The sequence below is a fragment of the Tenrec ecaudatus genome, chromosome 3 (assembly GCF_050624435.1).
Source record: "Tenrec ecaudatus isolate mTenEca1 chromosome 3, mTenEca1.hap1, whole genome shotgun sequence".
In the NCBI taxonomy this organism is placed as follows: domain Eukaryota; kingdom Metazoa; phylum Chordata; class Mammalia; order Afrosoricida; family Tenrecidae; genus Tenrec; species Tenrec ecaudatus.
The window spans coordinates 158,346,633-158,364,015 of record NC_134532.1 but is presented as its reverse complement, the minus strand read 5'-3'; positions in this window follow the sequence as shown (position 1 = coordinate 158,364,015).

Sequence of the window (17,383 nt, the reverse complement as noted above, 5' to 3'; positions counted from 1 at the left end):
TGAGACAATGGGTTCCAGTCTAGGAGCAATGGTGAAGATGGAGCAGAAGTGGGCAGTGCTGCCTCTGCTGGGCATAGGGTGCCTGTGCATTGGAATCAATCCCATGGCACCTAACAGCACCTACAACATGTTTGAGTCTTGAGCACTGCAGGCATAATGGGGTTATGAGTTTGACTGCCAAAGGAAGGTGGGCAGTTTGATCCACCATCCACTATGTGGGAGAAAACAAGGAAGAAGTTTAAGCAGCATTGAATGGATTAGCCAAAAATAAGGCTCCTGAAATCGATGGAACATCGATTGAAATGTTTTAACAAGCTGATGAAGCACGGGGAGTACTTACTTGTCTATGCAGGGAAATGGGGAAGACAGCTATTTGGCCAACTGCCTGGAAATGATCCATGTTTGTACTCATTCCAAAGTAAGGTGATCCAACACGATGCTCAAGTTATAGAACAATATCTTGGAAATCCATGCAAGTACATTTTGCTGAACATCTTCCAACAACCTTTACAGCAGTTCATTGACAGGGAGCTGTCAGAGGTTCAGGCCAGATTCATAAGAGGACGTGGATCAAGGGATGTCATTGCTGAGGTCAGATGGACCTCGGCTGAAAGCAGAGAACACCAGAAGAGTGTTTACTTGTTTTGTTTTTTATTGTGCCAAGGCATTTGACTGTGTAGACTGTAAGAACTATGGGTAACCTTGAGAAGAATAGCAATTCCAGAACACCTCCTGTGCGCATGTGGAACTTGCACGTGGAAAAAGAGGCCGTCGTGGGAACAGAAAGAGGAAAAACTGCATGGTTTAATGTCAGGAAAGGAGTGCCACAGGGTTGTACCCGCTCACCATACGTATTAAATCTGTATGTCGTGGAAATCACCAGATTTCCTGGATTATATGAAGAAGAAAGAGGCATCAGGATTGGAGGGATTATATGAAGAAAAGAGAGGGATTATATGAAGAAGAAAGAGGCATCGGGATTGGAGGGAGGCTTATTAACAACCTAAGATATGCAGATGACACAACCAACTTGCTGAAAGTGAGGAGGCTGGAAGCACTTGCAGATGAAAGTCAAGTTTTGCAGCCTTCAGTATGGTTGACAACTCAAGGTAACGTTGACTACAATTCTTAGAACTGGACCAATACGTAACATCAGGATAAATGGAGAAAAGATTGAAGTTACAGAGAGTTTTGTCTTGCTTGCATCCATTGTCAATGCTCGGGGAAGCCGTAGTCAAGATCTCAAAAGACTCATTGCATTTGGTAAGTTTCCTGCAAGGCTCCTTATTATTGAAAGCAATAATTTAAAACTTTAAAGATTAAGGTGGGCCTCACAGAATCCATGGTATTTTCAATCAATTTACATCGATGTGAAAGTCGATATTGGATAAGGAAGAAAGTAGAAGGATCTGTGCATTTGAAATCATGGTGCTGGAGAAGAATGTTGAAAAGAACATGAACTGCTGAAAGACAAACTCATCTGTCTTGGAAGAAGTTTGGGTAAAGTGCGCCTTAGAAGCAAGGATGGTGACACTGTCTTAAATTTGGACATTTCGTTAGGAGAGGCCAGTCTCTGGAGAAGCACATCATGTTTGGTGGCTGCAACAATAGTCTTCAGAAAAGGACCGATTGAAAAGCAGTCAGCACCGGACAATGGTTTGTTCTGGGTGCATACGATTGCTATGGGTCAGAACAAACTCAATGACACCTACCAACAACGACAACATGACACAATTAAATCCACCATGGCTCAGGTCCTCCTCAAAGTGATAGCCTTGCTCTTTAGCATTTTAAAACTGCCTTGTGCAGCAGATTTGTCTAATGTAATGTGTCTTTTGTCTTCTGGATTGTTGCTTGCATTATTCATCCAAGCAAGATGAAATCCTTGACAACGTGAATCTTTCTCCGTTTATCACGATGGTATAGACTGGTGCAGTTGAGAAGATGTGGTTTTCTTTATATTGAGTACAATTCACACTGAAGGATATCATCTTTGATCTTCAGCAGATGCTCTGCGCTTTCAGCAAGCAAATTGCGTCATCTGCATATTTGGGGTCGTTAATAAGCCTTCCTCCAAGCCTGATCCCTCGGTAGTCTTCATATAGCCCAGCCTCTCAATTTTAATTGATTTACTTTTGTGCTCAGCATACAGATTGAATGAGTGTCTTTCATAATACTTAATCCAAATTCAGTTCTAGAGTTCTCATTATTACCTTGTGTTGTCCATTCCTTTAAGGGTTACCATGTTGCATTAACTCCTCTATTTAATTTTATTACATATTTTTTTAATTCATCATAAAAAAACAGAACAATACTCAGATTTGGGGCCCATTAACTTCCTTCCTCTTTTAGAAAAAACATTGAAAATGGAATAAAACAGTAGCCATTTTCCCTTCCAGCCATCATTTGTTAGGTTTGCACTTTCGAAATGATTCTTGTTAATTTTTACACTTAACCTTGAAAACCCTTTCCTTTCCTTATTATTGTTACATTTATAAGTTGTTTCTGAAAGGATATCTTGTTCACAGCTTTCTTTTATAACAATGCTTGATTACATCGCAGAGCCTGAAAATAAACAAAAGAAACACCCAAAAGACGGAAAAGCAATGGTGACAATCATGAGGATCATTAACACACCATGTGCCCCTAACGGTTGCTTCATGTAATTGTTGGACACAAATTACTTTGCTGAGAACAGAATGCACCTATTCTGTTATCACGGGGAGAACTTTAACATCTTTAGTTTCAGTAATCCACCATTGTGAAAACTAAATTTTCCTTAATATTACATTAAAACCGATGAAGAAAAATGAGTGGAGTTTTAAAAGCCTTTTTAATCTGGTTTCCATGCTTATTTTATTACTGCGTTCCAGTAAGTATGCCTGAACATCTAATCTTCTGCGACTATTTTTTAATGTAGGATAGCAACATAGATTTTATTATAGATTATCCTTTAGAGAATGTTCCTTTTGATTGAGTTTTCTCTTTTTAGCTTTGTTATACAAAAAGATTATGGCAATTAGAGGCATGTGTGTGAATCTAGTCTACCTAAATAATAGCAAAAATGGGTCTTTAAAATTGGTGGAGGCTATTATTCATGGTTAGAAGGAAGTCCTTGCTCTCATTCACCCAGCAGATAGGAATGAGGACACTATTGCTACTGAGATCTAGATCTCACTCAATCACAAGGGAAGTGCCTTAGGACGAAACTGAATGTTGCGGACCACAGGGTTCAGAGACAGAAAGAGCTGGGCTCTTTGATAGCTTATCTGAACTGAATCCAGGATAGTGAAGTAATAGAATTCGCTGTTTTTCACCATCTTGGGAAGATCTAAGAGAGTCTTATCTAGTCCAAGTAGCCGTTCAGTCAGGTGGTGGAAAGCTATGTAGTAATGACCATCTGTGGTAGTTTCATAATCTCTAGCCTGTCAATCAGGTTGCAGCTTGATGACCTCATTTGGAGACACCAGGGAAGTAAATAGCTCACTGGAGGCGGGGCACAGATAAACTCCCTGGGAGACATTCCTGTTGAGAAGACACATGGAGCTATCCTAGAGCCCTGGAGTTGAAGGAGCCATGTTGAGACTCCTGCCAGCTCTGAGATGCTTACAACACCACTGGATCCACAATACTTCCCACCCACTGGCCTGTGATCTTCCGGCATCTGGCATCACTGTATGTGTTTTGTGTGTCTGAAGAAGACATTATAGATTGGTATCACACATATGGGCTAATATCGGACTTAGGGGTTTGATCTGGACTGGGCTGGAATGTTTTCTTAATGTACAATTACTCTTTATAGTCTCCCTGGATTTATGAGTCTCCCTGGATTCATTTCTCTGGTCTACCTAGACTAACACAGCATCTTTCTTCTTAACACTGTCTTCATGGCCCGCGTTGGAAATTCTTTCACCTGTTTGGCTGCTGCAGCAGCCAGGCAAAATTCTGACTTCTCGCCAGCAGGGAGGGGCTCTTTCCTTTCCCTCTCCCTCACTGCCATTGTGAGTCGATGCCGACTTGCCCGCCTCTGACAAGGTCACTAATTACAGGAGTAGAAAGACCACAAATCCCCCTGGAAAGGTGCCTCTCATGCGGAGCATAGACCAACGCATAACCACCACCACCAGGGCTCCTCTTCAGAACCCTAATGTCTGATTCTACAACAGAAAATTTCCCTTTTGATACATTTGTCATTGGCACCGTGTTGAGAGCTCAGGTGTGTTCAAAAATCTGTCCAAAGCAGGTTGGAGTACCTTTTTCGGTCAAGGATCATTTGGATCTGGTTAAACATTTCACTAAATCACCCTTCATGAGTTGTCGGGAACAGCTTCCTTTGGGTGAGATGGTGACGCTCGCTGGCAGATGATTTTGTGGGCTTTGAATGGCTTGCTGGCTGGATGTTCCTCTCTCTCCTTTTGTCTTTCTCATTTTGTCTCTTAATGCTGAAATGTTTCAGCAAACAGTGTTAGAAGAACAGCGGAACTGCATTTGGCACACAATTTTGTTTCACATATTAAAAGATTTTGCCAATAGGACTAGGGTGGTTCATCCAGGAATAAATAACTTACTTTCTTTATCATGCTTTTGATGACCTATGAAATTTGAAGGCTTTGCTTTTGAATAGCAAAAGATTGACTAAAATTACAGATTATGTGTTTAGTGGGTGTGCCAATATCCATAATTTGATATTGAACAACAATCAATTGACTAATTTACTTAATAGCATTTGACGATGCCTTTACCTTTGATGAGCTACGTCTGTATTATAATAATCTATAAATAACTCCGTGAGACGCTGCTGAGAGAAGAGTTCGCTTGTATATCCTTGGCTTGGGTCGCAACATGATTAGTAGCACATTTCAGATAATTCATGTATTAGCAACCTCTGGAATCATGAAGTCATCTGCTTTTGCATTTGGCTTTCGTGGAAACACTTCACATTGCAATTGTGTGGCATTGTAGTTGAGAGGTCTATACACAGGAAAAAGCTAGAGACCTCTAGTTCTTCTGCACTTTTAATTGGCTGCTATGTTTCGTCAATTCCTGGAAAAGGGTTTTACGTATGAATTTCACTTTTTCAGTTTCCATACACATGAGATGAGACTCCTGGGAGATCAAAGAGCAGCGATGAGGTGCAAAGTGGAGGGGTGATCCTGAACCTGACATCAATTGACTTTCTGCAGATAAGAAGCTTATTTCAAAGGCAACTAGGTCCAGCATGCATGACAACAGAACAGATGACACTCTTATAACCACTGTGAAAGATGAAAGGACTTTCTTGCCTGCATTGTGTCTAATACTTCTGGGGAGCCAATAAAAACAAGTTGTTTTCCATACAACTTCACTCCTCATTTACCAAACAGGACAAACCATATCCATGGACCTGATCATAAGATGTCTCAACTTCTGCTAAGTCAGGTTCTGATACAAGCAGTAACAATGGTGAGACCAAACTGTGTCCAGATAAAACTGCAGTGACAGGAGCAAGAGCATGACAACACTAATTAAATTCAATCTTCAATGAAATACCTTGGAATATGTATGTTTGAAATCCAGCTCACTGGTACTTATGGCGACACTTTTGCTTATGGAATGATACTTCCCGGGAGCAGAACTTTTGTCAATAACCTAATTGCTGGAACTCTGCATAATTATGATAATGACAATTATGATAATGACATGCCGCACTGCCACAAGAGCCAGGGGTCGTGTCCTGTTTAATACCAGATCGGATCCCGCCCACGGACATGTCTTGCCGTCTGTTTTGGGTGTTACATGAATAGCATTATGGATGGAATCCCAGTAGCACTGGTGGTCTCCATTGTCATGATAATTCTCCAGTATATGATTTGTAACAATAATGGGCAATAGAAGGGCACCAAGGTCATAAATGTTTATTCTCAAACTAATGCTGCCCCAATACAAGGCTGTAGCCGATCCCTGCTTTAGCTCATGCTTAACAAGGGGTGGTATGCGAAGGAAATGCCCAGTATAGTCAAGTTGCCAGTGGCAGTGTGATTCTGCCTTCACAATCTTGTTCAAGTCAGGGCTCCTCTATGACTACCTCTGATTTGCCACCTAGCTCGATTCAGGCACTTCTGTGTCACAAGAGCGGAAAGAAAGATTGGCAAAAAAAAAAAAAATGAATACTGAACCAAAGAATGGAGTTCTAACAAAAGTTTGGGCCCCCAAAACTAAATAGAACAACTCAATATGTTCAGTTAGCTAGTTGACCTCCTAATTCTGTCACAAGGACCAGCATATAAAAGAGGACGTCATTGAAAGCTTTGCTAACCAACTGCCAAGAAACAGAGGCTGGAGTGTGTCTGAAGAGCACCAGGTTTCTCTGTCTCCCCAAAACAGTTGCCACTGATATTTTTACAGGATAAAATTCAAAAATATTTTAATTCAAAAGGACAACTGTTGAACTGATGTTTTAGGTGATTTTTCCCCCCCACGGGACCCTAAGCAGAATTGGAACATACTACTGGAACATACATTCTCCATCATTCCTCTTTAAAACCAAACTTTTTTTATTCAACTTTTTTTTAAAGAAAACCACCTATATTTTCAGCAAGTTCTGCATCAATATATGTTACATTGAAGTACACCATTGATGAAACATACAACTTTCCTCTAGTTCTTTAATGCTTCCTCCCCTACCCACCCACTATCATGATCCCAATTCTACCTTACAAATCCGACTACAAAAGATGATTTACACTGGTACAGCTAAGAGCTGGAAACACAGAGAATCCAGGACAGATAATCCCCTTCCACATCAATAATGAGAGTAGCAATACCAGGAGGGTGGAGGGAAGTTGGGGGAGAAAGGGGGAACAGATCATGACAATCTGCATCTGACCCCCTCCCCGGAGATGGACAACAGATAAGTGGGTGAAGGGAGACATCAGTCATTATAAGATATGAAAAAAATTATAAATTATCAAGGGTTTGTGAGGGAGGGAGTGGGGAGGAGGGAGGAGGGAAATGAGGCGCTGATATGAAGGGCTGAAGTAGAAATAAAATGTTTTTAAAATGATGATGACAATAAAAGCACAAATGTGCTTGACACAATGATTGGATGTATGGATTGTGATGAGTTGTATGAGCCCCTCAATAGAATGATTTTTAAATAAATGTTACATTGCCATCCATTATTTAACAAACTGTAGAATCCTGGATAATCTATATATCACTTTAACAAACATTTTACTATGAAAAAAATTAAATCAGTTCTTTTTTTTACTACTATGATAGAAAATCTTATCATAACAGTCAAAGTACAAAAACAACTGGTTGTGTCATTCAAGAGCACTAGCCTTGTCCTGAAAGACAAAATATTAAAATACAAATTATGACCATAAAATTCATATTATGACCTTAGACCATATGTGGTAGTTACATAATCCGATGTCAATTTGGGACTTAAGAGGATTAAAAGTGAAGGTGTAGAGTCTAGTCTGTCAGTCAGGTCATAGCCAATGAGGCCTCTGCATGGGCATGGCCTTCTGAGAATTCTGGGAATTCCTGGTTTTCCTCCTTGGAAGCATAAGACACTTCTCTCTGCTAATTCCCTCAGACTTTCTACTGACAAGACTCGCTCTCTGACAGATGCTCTACTGACAAGACACATGGTACCATACTCTGGGAGCTGGAGAAACCACGTGTACTTACCCTGATGCTATCAGACCTCCAGAGATGGAGAAACCATGTAGAGACCCCTGTCAATGCTGAGATACTCCCAATGCTACCAGATCCATAAGACTTTTAACCCACTGGCCTGTGATCCTCCTGCATTTGGCATCATTGTATCTGTTTCATGAGTCTGAAGAGGATTTTATAGATTGGTATCAGACATATGGGCTCATATATTGGATTTATGGACTTGATCTGGCCTGGGCTGGGACATTTTCTCAATATTCAATTGCTAATGTATATAAAGCTCTTTCTTATACACATGTGTGTCTATGAATTTGTTTCTCTACCTGGACGAACACTATATTAACCACAGATTTTTAAGAAATCACATAATCTCTTTTTGCATCTCTTATTGAACAGTGGCATGAAGTTTCATGATTTTGAGAAAGAAAGTCGGGGGGGGGGGTGGAACCTACTTTATGCTATGAAGTCTACAGGTGCAGTGAATTATATAATGGGACTCTTCTAGCCAAAGCCTCTAAGTCCTACCAAATGGTCTTCCCCTACGTGACTGATAAGAAGGTGAAGGATGGGATTCACCTGTGAATAACTGTTAAAATTATTCCCTGGGGTGCCATCCTACTGTATATAAAATAAGCCCTCTGAAAAGCAGGCAGAAGGACCTCATTACCAGCAAGAGCCAAGAATGGAGCTTCTCTTTGTGAAACAAGATCCATGAGAAGTGCCCCTCCTGGATTCAGAGGAGCAGCTTCGGATTCAGGATCCAGAGCATGGATGGATTTCCCAACCCTCAGAACAAGTAAAGAGGAGTGTGTTTCTGGAGGAGGCTGACTTGCACAGTGTTGTGCCTCTGGGCACCTAATTGTGGGACTTGGACTTGCTGGCCCATGGAAGTGGAGCAGAAGCTTACTGGAAGTGGAGCTCACTGCCTTTGGGCTGAAGCTTACTGGAATGGAGTGCCTCTGGGCACTTAATTCAGGGTGCTGGGTTTGTTGACCAACAGAATTTAAGCTGAACACCTTCTAGTTGAGGTTTATAGGAGAGTCATATATGTCCTTTGGACATTTATTAGCAGACTTGACAGAACTTTTTAACATATCCTGATAGACAGCTCAACCCTGAGGATTTTTTATTGGCATTATAACTTTCTTAATAAATGCTTTAATCAGGAATTTTTCCTTAAGTCTGTGTACCACTACAATAATATTAGAACCTGTTGTTATTAGGTGTTCTTGAGTCGTCTCTGACCCACAGAGACCCTCTGCACAGTAGAAGCAAACACTGCCCAGCCTTGTGCCGTCTTCACCATTGTGCTTATGCTTCGGCCCATTGTTGTAACCACTGTGTCAAACCATCTTCTTGGTGATCTTTTTCTGGCCTTGCTCCCCCTCTACTTTACCAACCATCACATCCTTCTCCAGGGACTGGTCTCTCCTGACCACATGTCCAAAGTCTGTAAGGCAAAGTCTCACCATCCTTGACTCTCAGGGGCACTCTGGCCATACTTCTTCCAAGCTCGGGTTGTTTGTCCTTTTGGAAGTCACCGGTGCTTTCAGTATTCTTTTCCAGTAGCACAATGCAAATGAATAGATTCTTCTTCAACTTTCTTTTTTTAAGTTAGAATTGAAGTGTCTTAATTGTGTTCTCCATTTTACTTCTCTAGGTTCTAATACCTAGAGAATTATGTTCTGTATTTCACATTGATACATACCTTTGATAAGAAACATTCAGATGGACATAAATATTAGAGAATGAGAGTAAATAACTATACTGAGCTTTTGTATTTTATAACTGTAAGTCACATTTCCTGTACTACCCATATTCTACACAATATAATGAAATAGAGAAAATAGATTTAGACACTACAGTGCCAATTAAACAAATAAATTTAAAGGCATAGGAAGAATAAGAAATATGTTTCAGAATTGTGCCAAATTTGCATTCTATCTTAATGGAATCTGTGAGCACATATCAGCATACATATTATATTAAATAAGATGAAAATATGAAGCATTTCCTCTCTTGGAAAGAGTTAGAGGATATTGTGCTGAGTGAAGTTAGCCGAGTATTTAAGAACAAGCACAAAATGAGTCCACTGAGGTAAATTCAAACAGCAGAACTGGCACAGGGGAAAATGCAAATATCGTGCAGTTCCTAGGCTGTGTATCTGATCTTATGGCAAGAGCCAAATCCAACCCAATGGTGCATAGGCCATCAAAAAGTAAATAAAAAAATATTTTAAAAGCTGCAGATAGCACCTGTGCTGGGAGGAGGGAGAAAACAGATGGCAAGGGAAGAACAGGGCAAGAATTCACCCAAGGGGAGGGTATTGTTTATATCTCCACAGGAAAGGAAAAGGGCAGACCTAATTCTGGTTCACCAAACCCAGAGGGCGATGTCCCTGCCACAAGGCAGGCCTCGGCTGGAGACATGATGTCCCCTCCCTAGAAAACAGAGGATGGCCTAAAGACACAGCTCCGGTAGAGTGGCCAGTCTAACCCACCCACATGGGAGCAGACCAAGAGGAGGAAGTGACAGACCAGTGATGGGAGCAAACCCACGAAGTCCCTGAGGACTCCTGATTGCAGACTTCTGGCTCAGGGGGCCAAGCTTGGCACAGCATCCGAACAGATTGGGGGTTACTCAGGTGGGCGCCATGTCCTGAAAGCTTAAAGATGTAAAAGGAGGGGGGGCACTAGTCTGCCCCAATCCTTAAGAATGCTGAGGACTAAAAGGATATAAGTGCTCTTAGGTAAGGAGATTGAGCTGGTGGATTATAATAGATCCTGCTCGCTTCTTAACAGACAGATATTTAACTACGCTGGGTCAGGATACCAGGGAGACTTAGAAATATGTGTATGGTCTTTCTTCTTCTGGGAGGGGGGTTGTCGCTCTATATAAGATAGGCAGGATAAACAATCCCAAGGAGACAGCAACCAGACCTGCAGGGGATTGGGGGTGCAGGATGGGAGGCGAGCAGTGAGCCGATAACACAGGCACAGGGGACGAGCAAGGGCTCTGAACTTACAGTGCAGAGGGCGCAGCGTGCCTGCTAGTGTTTGATCAATCAAAACGTATCTAAGAGGAATTGCTGAGAGGTGAATGATGCATAACGATGTGAACAGGGCAGGAGGAAAGAAAAATAAAGCAAAAGATTCTATATAGAGATGAAAATATAGATGTGTATATGTGACACTATATAAATATAGGTGTTTCTGTATATCTATGTAAATACAACAAGGAAGCAGGTGGACTTTGGGCCGCTACTTAAATCTTACCTCAGTAGAAAAACAGCTTTTTCTAATAATGTGGCACTGTATGATACTCACCTTCCCAACATGATTGTTGAAGACAAAGTGGGTGCATAAGCAAATGTGGTGAAGAAAGCTGATGGTGCATGGTTATTAAAATATATGTCATCTGGGCTTTTAAAAGCTTGAGGTTAAACAAGCGGCCATCTAATAGGGAAGCAACAAAGCCCACGTGGAAGCAGCACACCAGCCCATGTTATCATGAAGTGCCCATCATGTTCTTGTGGAAACTAACCAAGCCGTGCCATTGTGACCAGGACTGATGTCCTTTGAATCGTGACCTCTCCCCCAAACAAGGAATAAAGGACCACTGGTTTCCACCTGGCAAAAATTTTTTTTTAATATATATATATATATATATATATATATATTTCAAAGATATGTAAGCTACCTTTGAGGGACAGTTTTGTTAATTTTGTATGTTTGGTATTTTAATAATGTACTTTAGCTCCCAATAAGTAAAAGTGAACCTTGTTATTAGACATTAAAATAAATGTGAATTTAGACAATTAGAGTATATAATTGCTCCCAGGTCTTACATTTCATAACTTTAAATCATATCCTAAACTATGCATATTCTGAATGATAATATTTACTATGATACTTTGATTTTCTTCATACTGATATTCATGTTTCCAGGTAGCCAAGCTAGAAATATCATTCAGTAAAAATGGCCCAGCACCTCTTCTAACACACAATAACATGTAAGTCAGCTCTATGGATTAGAATCTACTAGAAGAGCTAGCTCCTACTGTAATAAAATCCCACTATAAATGCATACTTACAAACTCAGGAAAGTGCTCTAAAGCAGCTCTTCTCAAATTTTAATGTGCATACAAATCAACCATAGAAGTTGTTAAAATGGAAATTTGGTTTCAGAGCATTCAGAGTGCAGCCCATTCTATATTACATCGAGTTTTCTGGGGATGCTGATGCTGCTAGTGGTTGGACCACATGTGAGCAGCAAAAACGTAAAGCAAGGTTGACAAACTGTTGTAAACCTGACTGGCTATTTCCTGATTTTGTATATCCATCCTCTGACCTAGTGATGGATTTTTATATTTTTAATATTTTAAACATATTTTCAAATATTTCAAACCATGCAAAATGTACATGAAATTCCAAGTTGTGTCTAAATAAAGTTATTTCGGAACACAGTCATTGCCATTCATGCACATATGGTTTGTGGTTCCTTCTCAGAGAAAATGGAAGAGATTCTGTGACCCACAAAGCTATATCTTAAGTTACAGAAATATTTTTTGCTCCAGCATTAAAAAAAAAAAGAACCATGGTTTTATTTAAGAAGATTGAAAATGGACAAACAGTGAAGAGAGAAGATGATGCAGAAGACTGGTTTTCAGATGATAGCAGTTTAGATGAGTTTTTTACTACAGATTGCTGGCTCCCAGCCTGAGCCTTTTTATTCCAAATTTCTCGGGTGGGCACTGTATTTTCTATTACAAACAAGTTCCTAGGTGATGCTACCTGGATAGTTTGAGAACATTGATTTAAAATGAAAAATATTTTTCTTACAAATAATTTTTACTTTCATTTTGAACATGACAATTTTTGAGAAAAAAAACAACTTTTAAAAACTGCATACCAAAGACATTCTGCCACCCAGTTGACTCTGACTCATTGCTACCCTGTGGGATGGTGTAGAACTGCCCTTTTGTGTTTCTAAGACCTTTAATCCTTACAAGAGTACACAGTTTCCTCTGTCTCAGCCTGAATCTGCTGTGTTTGAAGCGCAGATCTGCAAAGAGAAATAAACCCATAAAAAGTTAAGAGCAATAAGAGACATGAGGTATTAAAAAAGAAGAAAACAAGCATAAAATAAACTAATTATTGATGGGTGGGTGTCATAGCAACAGTGAACTAGGGCACCCACTCCTCAAGACACTGACTTAGAATAAACCCAAGTCTTTTTCCATCATCAGTTTCAGATTGACTGCCCAGAATTTTTGACATCTTGGAATAGCCTCTTCTATGATAGTTAACGTTATGCTTGTTTATTGGAGAGATAATAGTGGCTTGGTGGTTGCACGTTGGGCTGTGATCCATAAGCTGGTCAGTTCAAAACCAAGATCTGCTCCCCAGGAGTAAGACAGGGCGTAAACTTCTGTAAACAGTACAGTCTCAGAAATGCACAGGAAAGGGTCTATCCTGTCCTATGGAAGGCTATGAGTTGACATCAACTCAATGGCGGTGGGTTTGCTGGTTTAGTTTTATAAATGGAGAATATAATTTTTCTCTATCATAACACTCACAGTTCAACGCTAGAAAGTTGAAGTTAGCGTCAAGTTTAAGTATCTCACTAGGTTGCCTTATTGTGTTGGGCAAACTTGTTTTATAATTGTATGGCTAATGAAATGCATGCTATTGAAAGATATCAGAAGCATTTTTTGCTACATACTAGAGTTACTTTTACAAATAGTGAATGATCTACAAAATCAGGACAAAATAACCATAATTAATATTAAATATTACCTAAAGTTCTGGGTTTAGTTTGATATTTAAACTAAGTTTTAGGTTTGCTATTAGTATTCAGCTAATACCTGTGGTATGATAATTGTCACTGAAAATGAAATAATGCAAAGCCAAGTTGGAACCTATAAAAAACAAATTATGCTTCAGCAATCCTCATTGGTGAACTATTTCCAAATTAACATTCTACTGAATTTAATATTCTGCTGAGTTGCTGCCTTCCACCAAGCCTGTGTGTCACTGAAGACTGTTTTAGACAGCCAAGAGTGACAAGTAAATTGGTCATTTCAGAATTTGGTTGCTTTAATTCTTTAAAATAGCAAATACATTGAGTAAGTCACTATAAAGTAAATAAATCATCAACATTTATCAAGGAAAAAGTTGGCTGTAACAACCTAGAAGAAGTTATAATTTATTTAATTATAAAATTGTATTTATTTAAAAGTAAAGAGGAAATTTAGTTATATCTTACTTGAATATCTTACTAGTTATTTTCTCCTTTCATAATTATCTCAATCTGACAAAATCCCATAGATCATGACCAAAAGTTTATCCCTCAAATGCACTAGAAGTGACATATAGAATATTTTATAGTGTTATTATTGCTTTCTTTTCCCTTGAATTTTTCCAATGCCTTTAGGAACTAAAGGGTCAGACCAAAGTGGAAATTGGCAGAAAAATTACCAGTGAAATGACTCTCTTTCTGCCCCAAAAGTATGCTGCTTTGTTTTGTTTTTATGGACATTTCTTCCTCCTTTCTTTTTACTCTTTTTCTCTCTAGTTTTTTTCTTTGTTTTTGTTCTCTAGCTACATGGACACATAGCAATGTCAACTGAGATTATCAAACACATCACTCAGTTGGAATTATTCACTATTTGGTATACTTTTAAAAAATCATGGAACTCAATTATTAAAGATAGAATTAAATTACCTTTTTAAAAAGGTTTTCCTTCAAATTTATTATTCTCAAGAGTTTAAAACATAATAACTTTTAGATATGAATACAATTATGTTGTAAGTATGATTATCTAGGCTGTGTTATTTGGGAAATTTGATTTACTATTAAAACAACAAGTTCAATTAAGTGATCATTTTGGGATCAGCATATATTACAACATATGCTATCAACATATACAAATGGTAAGACTTTGGATAAATATCTGATTCCATGATTTAACAAAAGAAATTCAAAGACCAAAAAAATTTTTTTTAATTTGGGGTGTGTGTCAGAGATTGCAGTTATATGTGATGTTCTTGTACTTCAGCACATTTATATAGGAGGAAAAGCTCTATTTAAAACACTAGAATAAATTGGAAGCAAGCAAACAAAACTAATATAGAACAAGAAAGGTGTCTTTGTTTCTTTGTTTGTTTGTTTTGTTCTGCTTTATTTTGCATAAGTAGAGTAGGTTATGGGTGAGGAAGCCAAAATAATTAAATTCAAATATTTACTCTACCATAGTGCAATTTTGGCTGAATTACTCAAAAATTATCAGTGTCTCTCAATTCATTGACTCTAATAACTTTTGTGAAATTTGATCCAACAAAATACACAACCTTACTACCATTGAGGTGATTCCAACCCATAGCAACCCTGTAGATGGGCAGAACTGTAGATGGGCATGACTTTCCCAGACTGGCATCTCTCCAGAGGAGGAAAGGACTTCAACTTTTCCCCTTGGAGCAGTTGGCTGCTTCTAACTGCTCACCTGTGGCTAGCCGCATAACCCGCTACCTTACCAGGGCTCTGTTAAATGCTAAAAAGGTAACATAAAACATAATAATCACTCTGACATGCCTATTTATTATAATAATATGCACACCTGCATTAATTTTTAGATTATTAATGATGCATAATCATCTCTTCATTAGAACATTTTTATGTTTAAAATTAGGGTGATATTAACATTTAAATTTACCTTGCAGAAGCCCCTCAAACACCTATTTCCAACTAATTTCTAAAACACATTTTTTAAAAAGGTATAATTAAGAGGGGAGTTTAAAAACTTCATGGAAAAAATCCATTTTCTTTCAATTCCCCTTTTCCGTAATTTTTGAAGTTCTAGAGTTTCTTTTAATTACACATTATAAAGTTAATTGTAGTTCAAAGTCAAAATTCATACAAAATGAGTGAATATTCTCTGCAAAAAAGATAAAATCTACATATTCTAAAGAAGAGATAAGGGTATTTGTAATTGAGTCATGCACACAGCTTGTGCTACTAGGTTCTTCATTTTTTTCTGTTCATCATATTTCATACAAATTTAATTTTCCAATCTTGCAACTCATGTTACTTATTACAAAATATTTCAGTGTTTTCCTTCTGTACATGCAGAAACCAAGCTGTTTATTTTGTAAACATTACATAATAAAGGTTTTAAAAAATAGAAATATTTTTATTTTAAATTCACATTAGATTATTAGTGTTTTAAGCATTTTATTGGGAGTGCTTCCATTTATTGGGATATTTTAACAATCCATAATTCATGCAGATCAAGCATAATTGTACAATTGCTGCCACCATCATTTACAAAACATTTTCTTTCTTATTGAACTCTTTGATATCAGCTGCCCTTATCCCCTTCCTGCCCCACCTCATCCAATGTATCTGTTCACCTACAATTTGTTATTCACTCCCCTCGAATGGAGTTATGCGGTCATCGTTGCTATTGGTTCCCACTCCCGCCCCTTGTTCCCCATCTTCCCATATCATTGGGGTATCATTCCTCCCATTACTCTTTCAGAACAGTATATCTGTAATGGGTTTCATGCATCAAACTATGTTAATTATACAAATGAACACATGCAGATCTAACAAGAGGTAAAAGTAACACCATAATCGTAAGGGAGGAAATATTAAAGAAATAGAGGAGAGTTATGTGTTTCATCGGTGCTATTCTGCACCCTGGATAGTTATTTAACCCCTTCCATGTGACCCTTCTGTGAGAGACCATCCAATATTCTTACAGGTGAGTTTTGGGTCTCCACTTGGTCTACACTCCTTCACATCAATTTGATTTCTTGGTTTTGAACTTCTGATAGCTATTGCCATCAACACCTCATGATCACACAGGTTGGTGGGCTGCTTCCATGTGGGCTTTGTTGCTTCCCTGCTAGATGGCTGCTGGTCTAAATTCAAGCCTTAAGACCCCAGACACTATATCTTTTAATAGCAGGACACCATCAACTTTCTTCATATTTGCTTACACAGCTCTTTTGTCTTCAGTGGCCATGTCGATTATTAGAACAAATCAGAAAGATGAGTATCATACATTGCCACATTATTACAATAAGCCATTCTTGTACTGAGATAAGATTTAAGTAGATGCCCAAAGTCCATCTGCTTTCTTGTGGTATTTACGTATATAGAGACAAATATACCTATCTTCATATATTTACATATACACATATTTATATTTATACCTATATATAATTTTTACTTACTTTTACTTTCCTCTTTTTCATTTTTCTTTCCTCCTGCCCCCCTGTCATGTTTACCGATCATTCACCTCTCAGCAATTTCTCTCAGATACATTTCAATTGACCAAATACAACCAGGAAGCCTACCCTCCTCACCATCAATTGTAGATCCCTTGATAGTTCCCTATCCCTATCATTTTGGGGTCATCACTCCCCTCCCCCTGCCTCCGTACTCCCCCACCCCACCCCCTAAGCATCAGTCCCATTGCTGTCTCCTTGGAATTGCTTACACTGCCTATCTCGTATAGATAGACACTGGGGGTGGGGGGCCATGCATGCAAGTAGTTTCAAGTCTAACTGTTGTCCTGACACGGAGTCGATGAGTGTCCCTGTGTTAAATAGCAAGCAAGCCCTGTTATGATCCATTGGTGCAGTGCCCTGTTCTTCCCTGGAGCCGCATCCCAGGACCAGCTCATCTAACAGCATTTACTCCCTTTCAACCC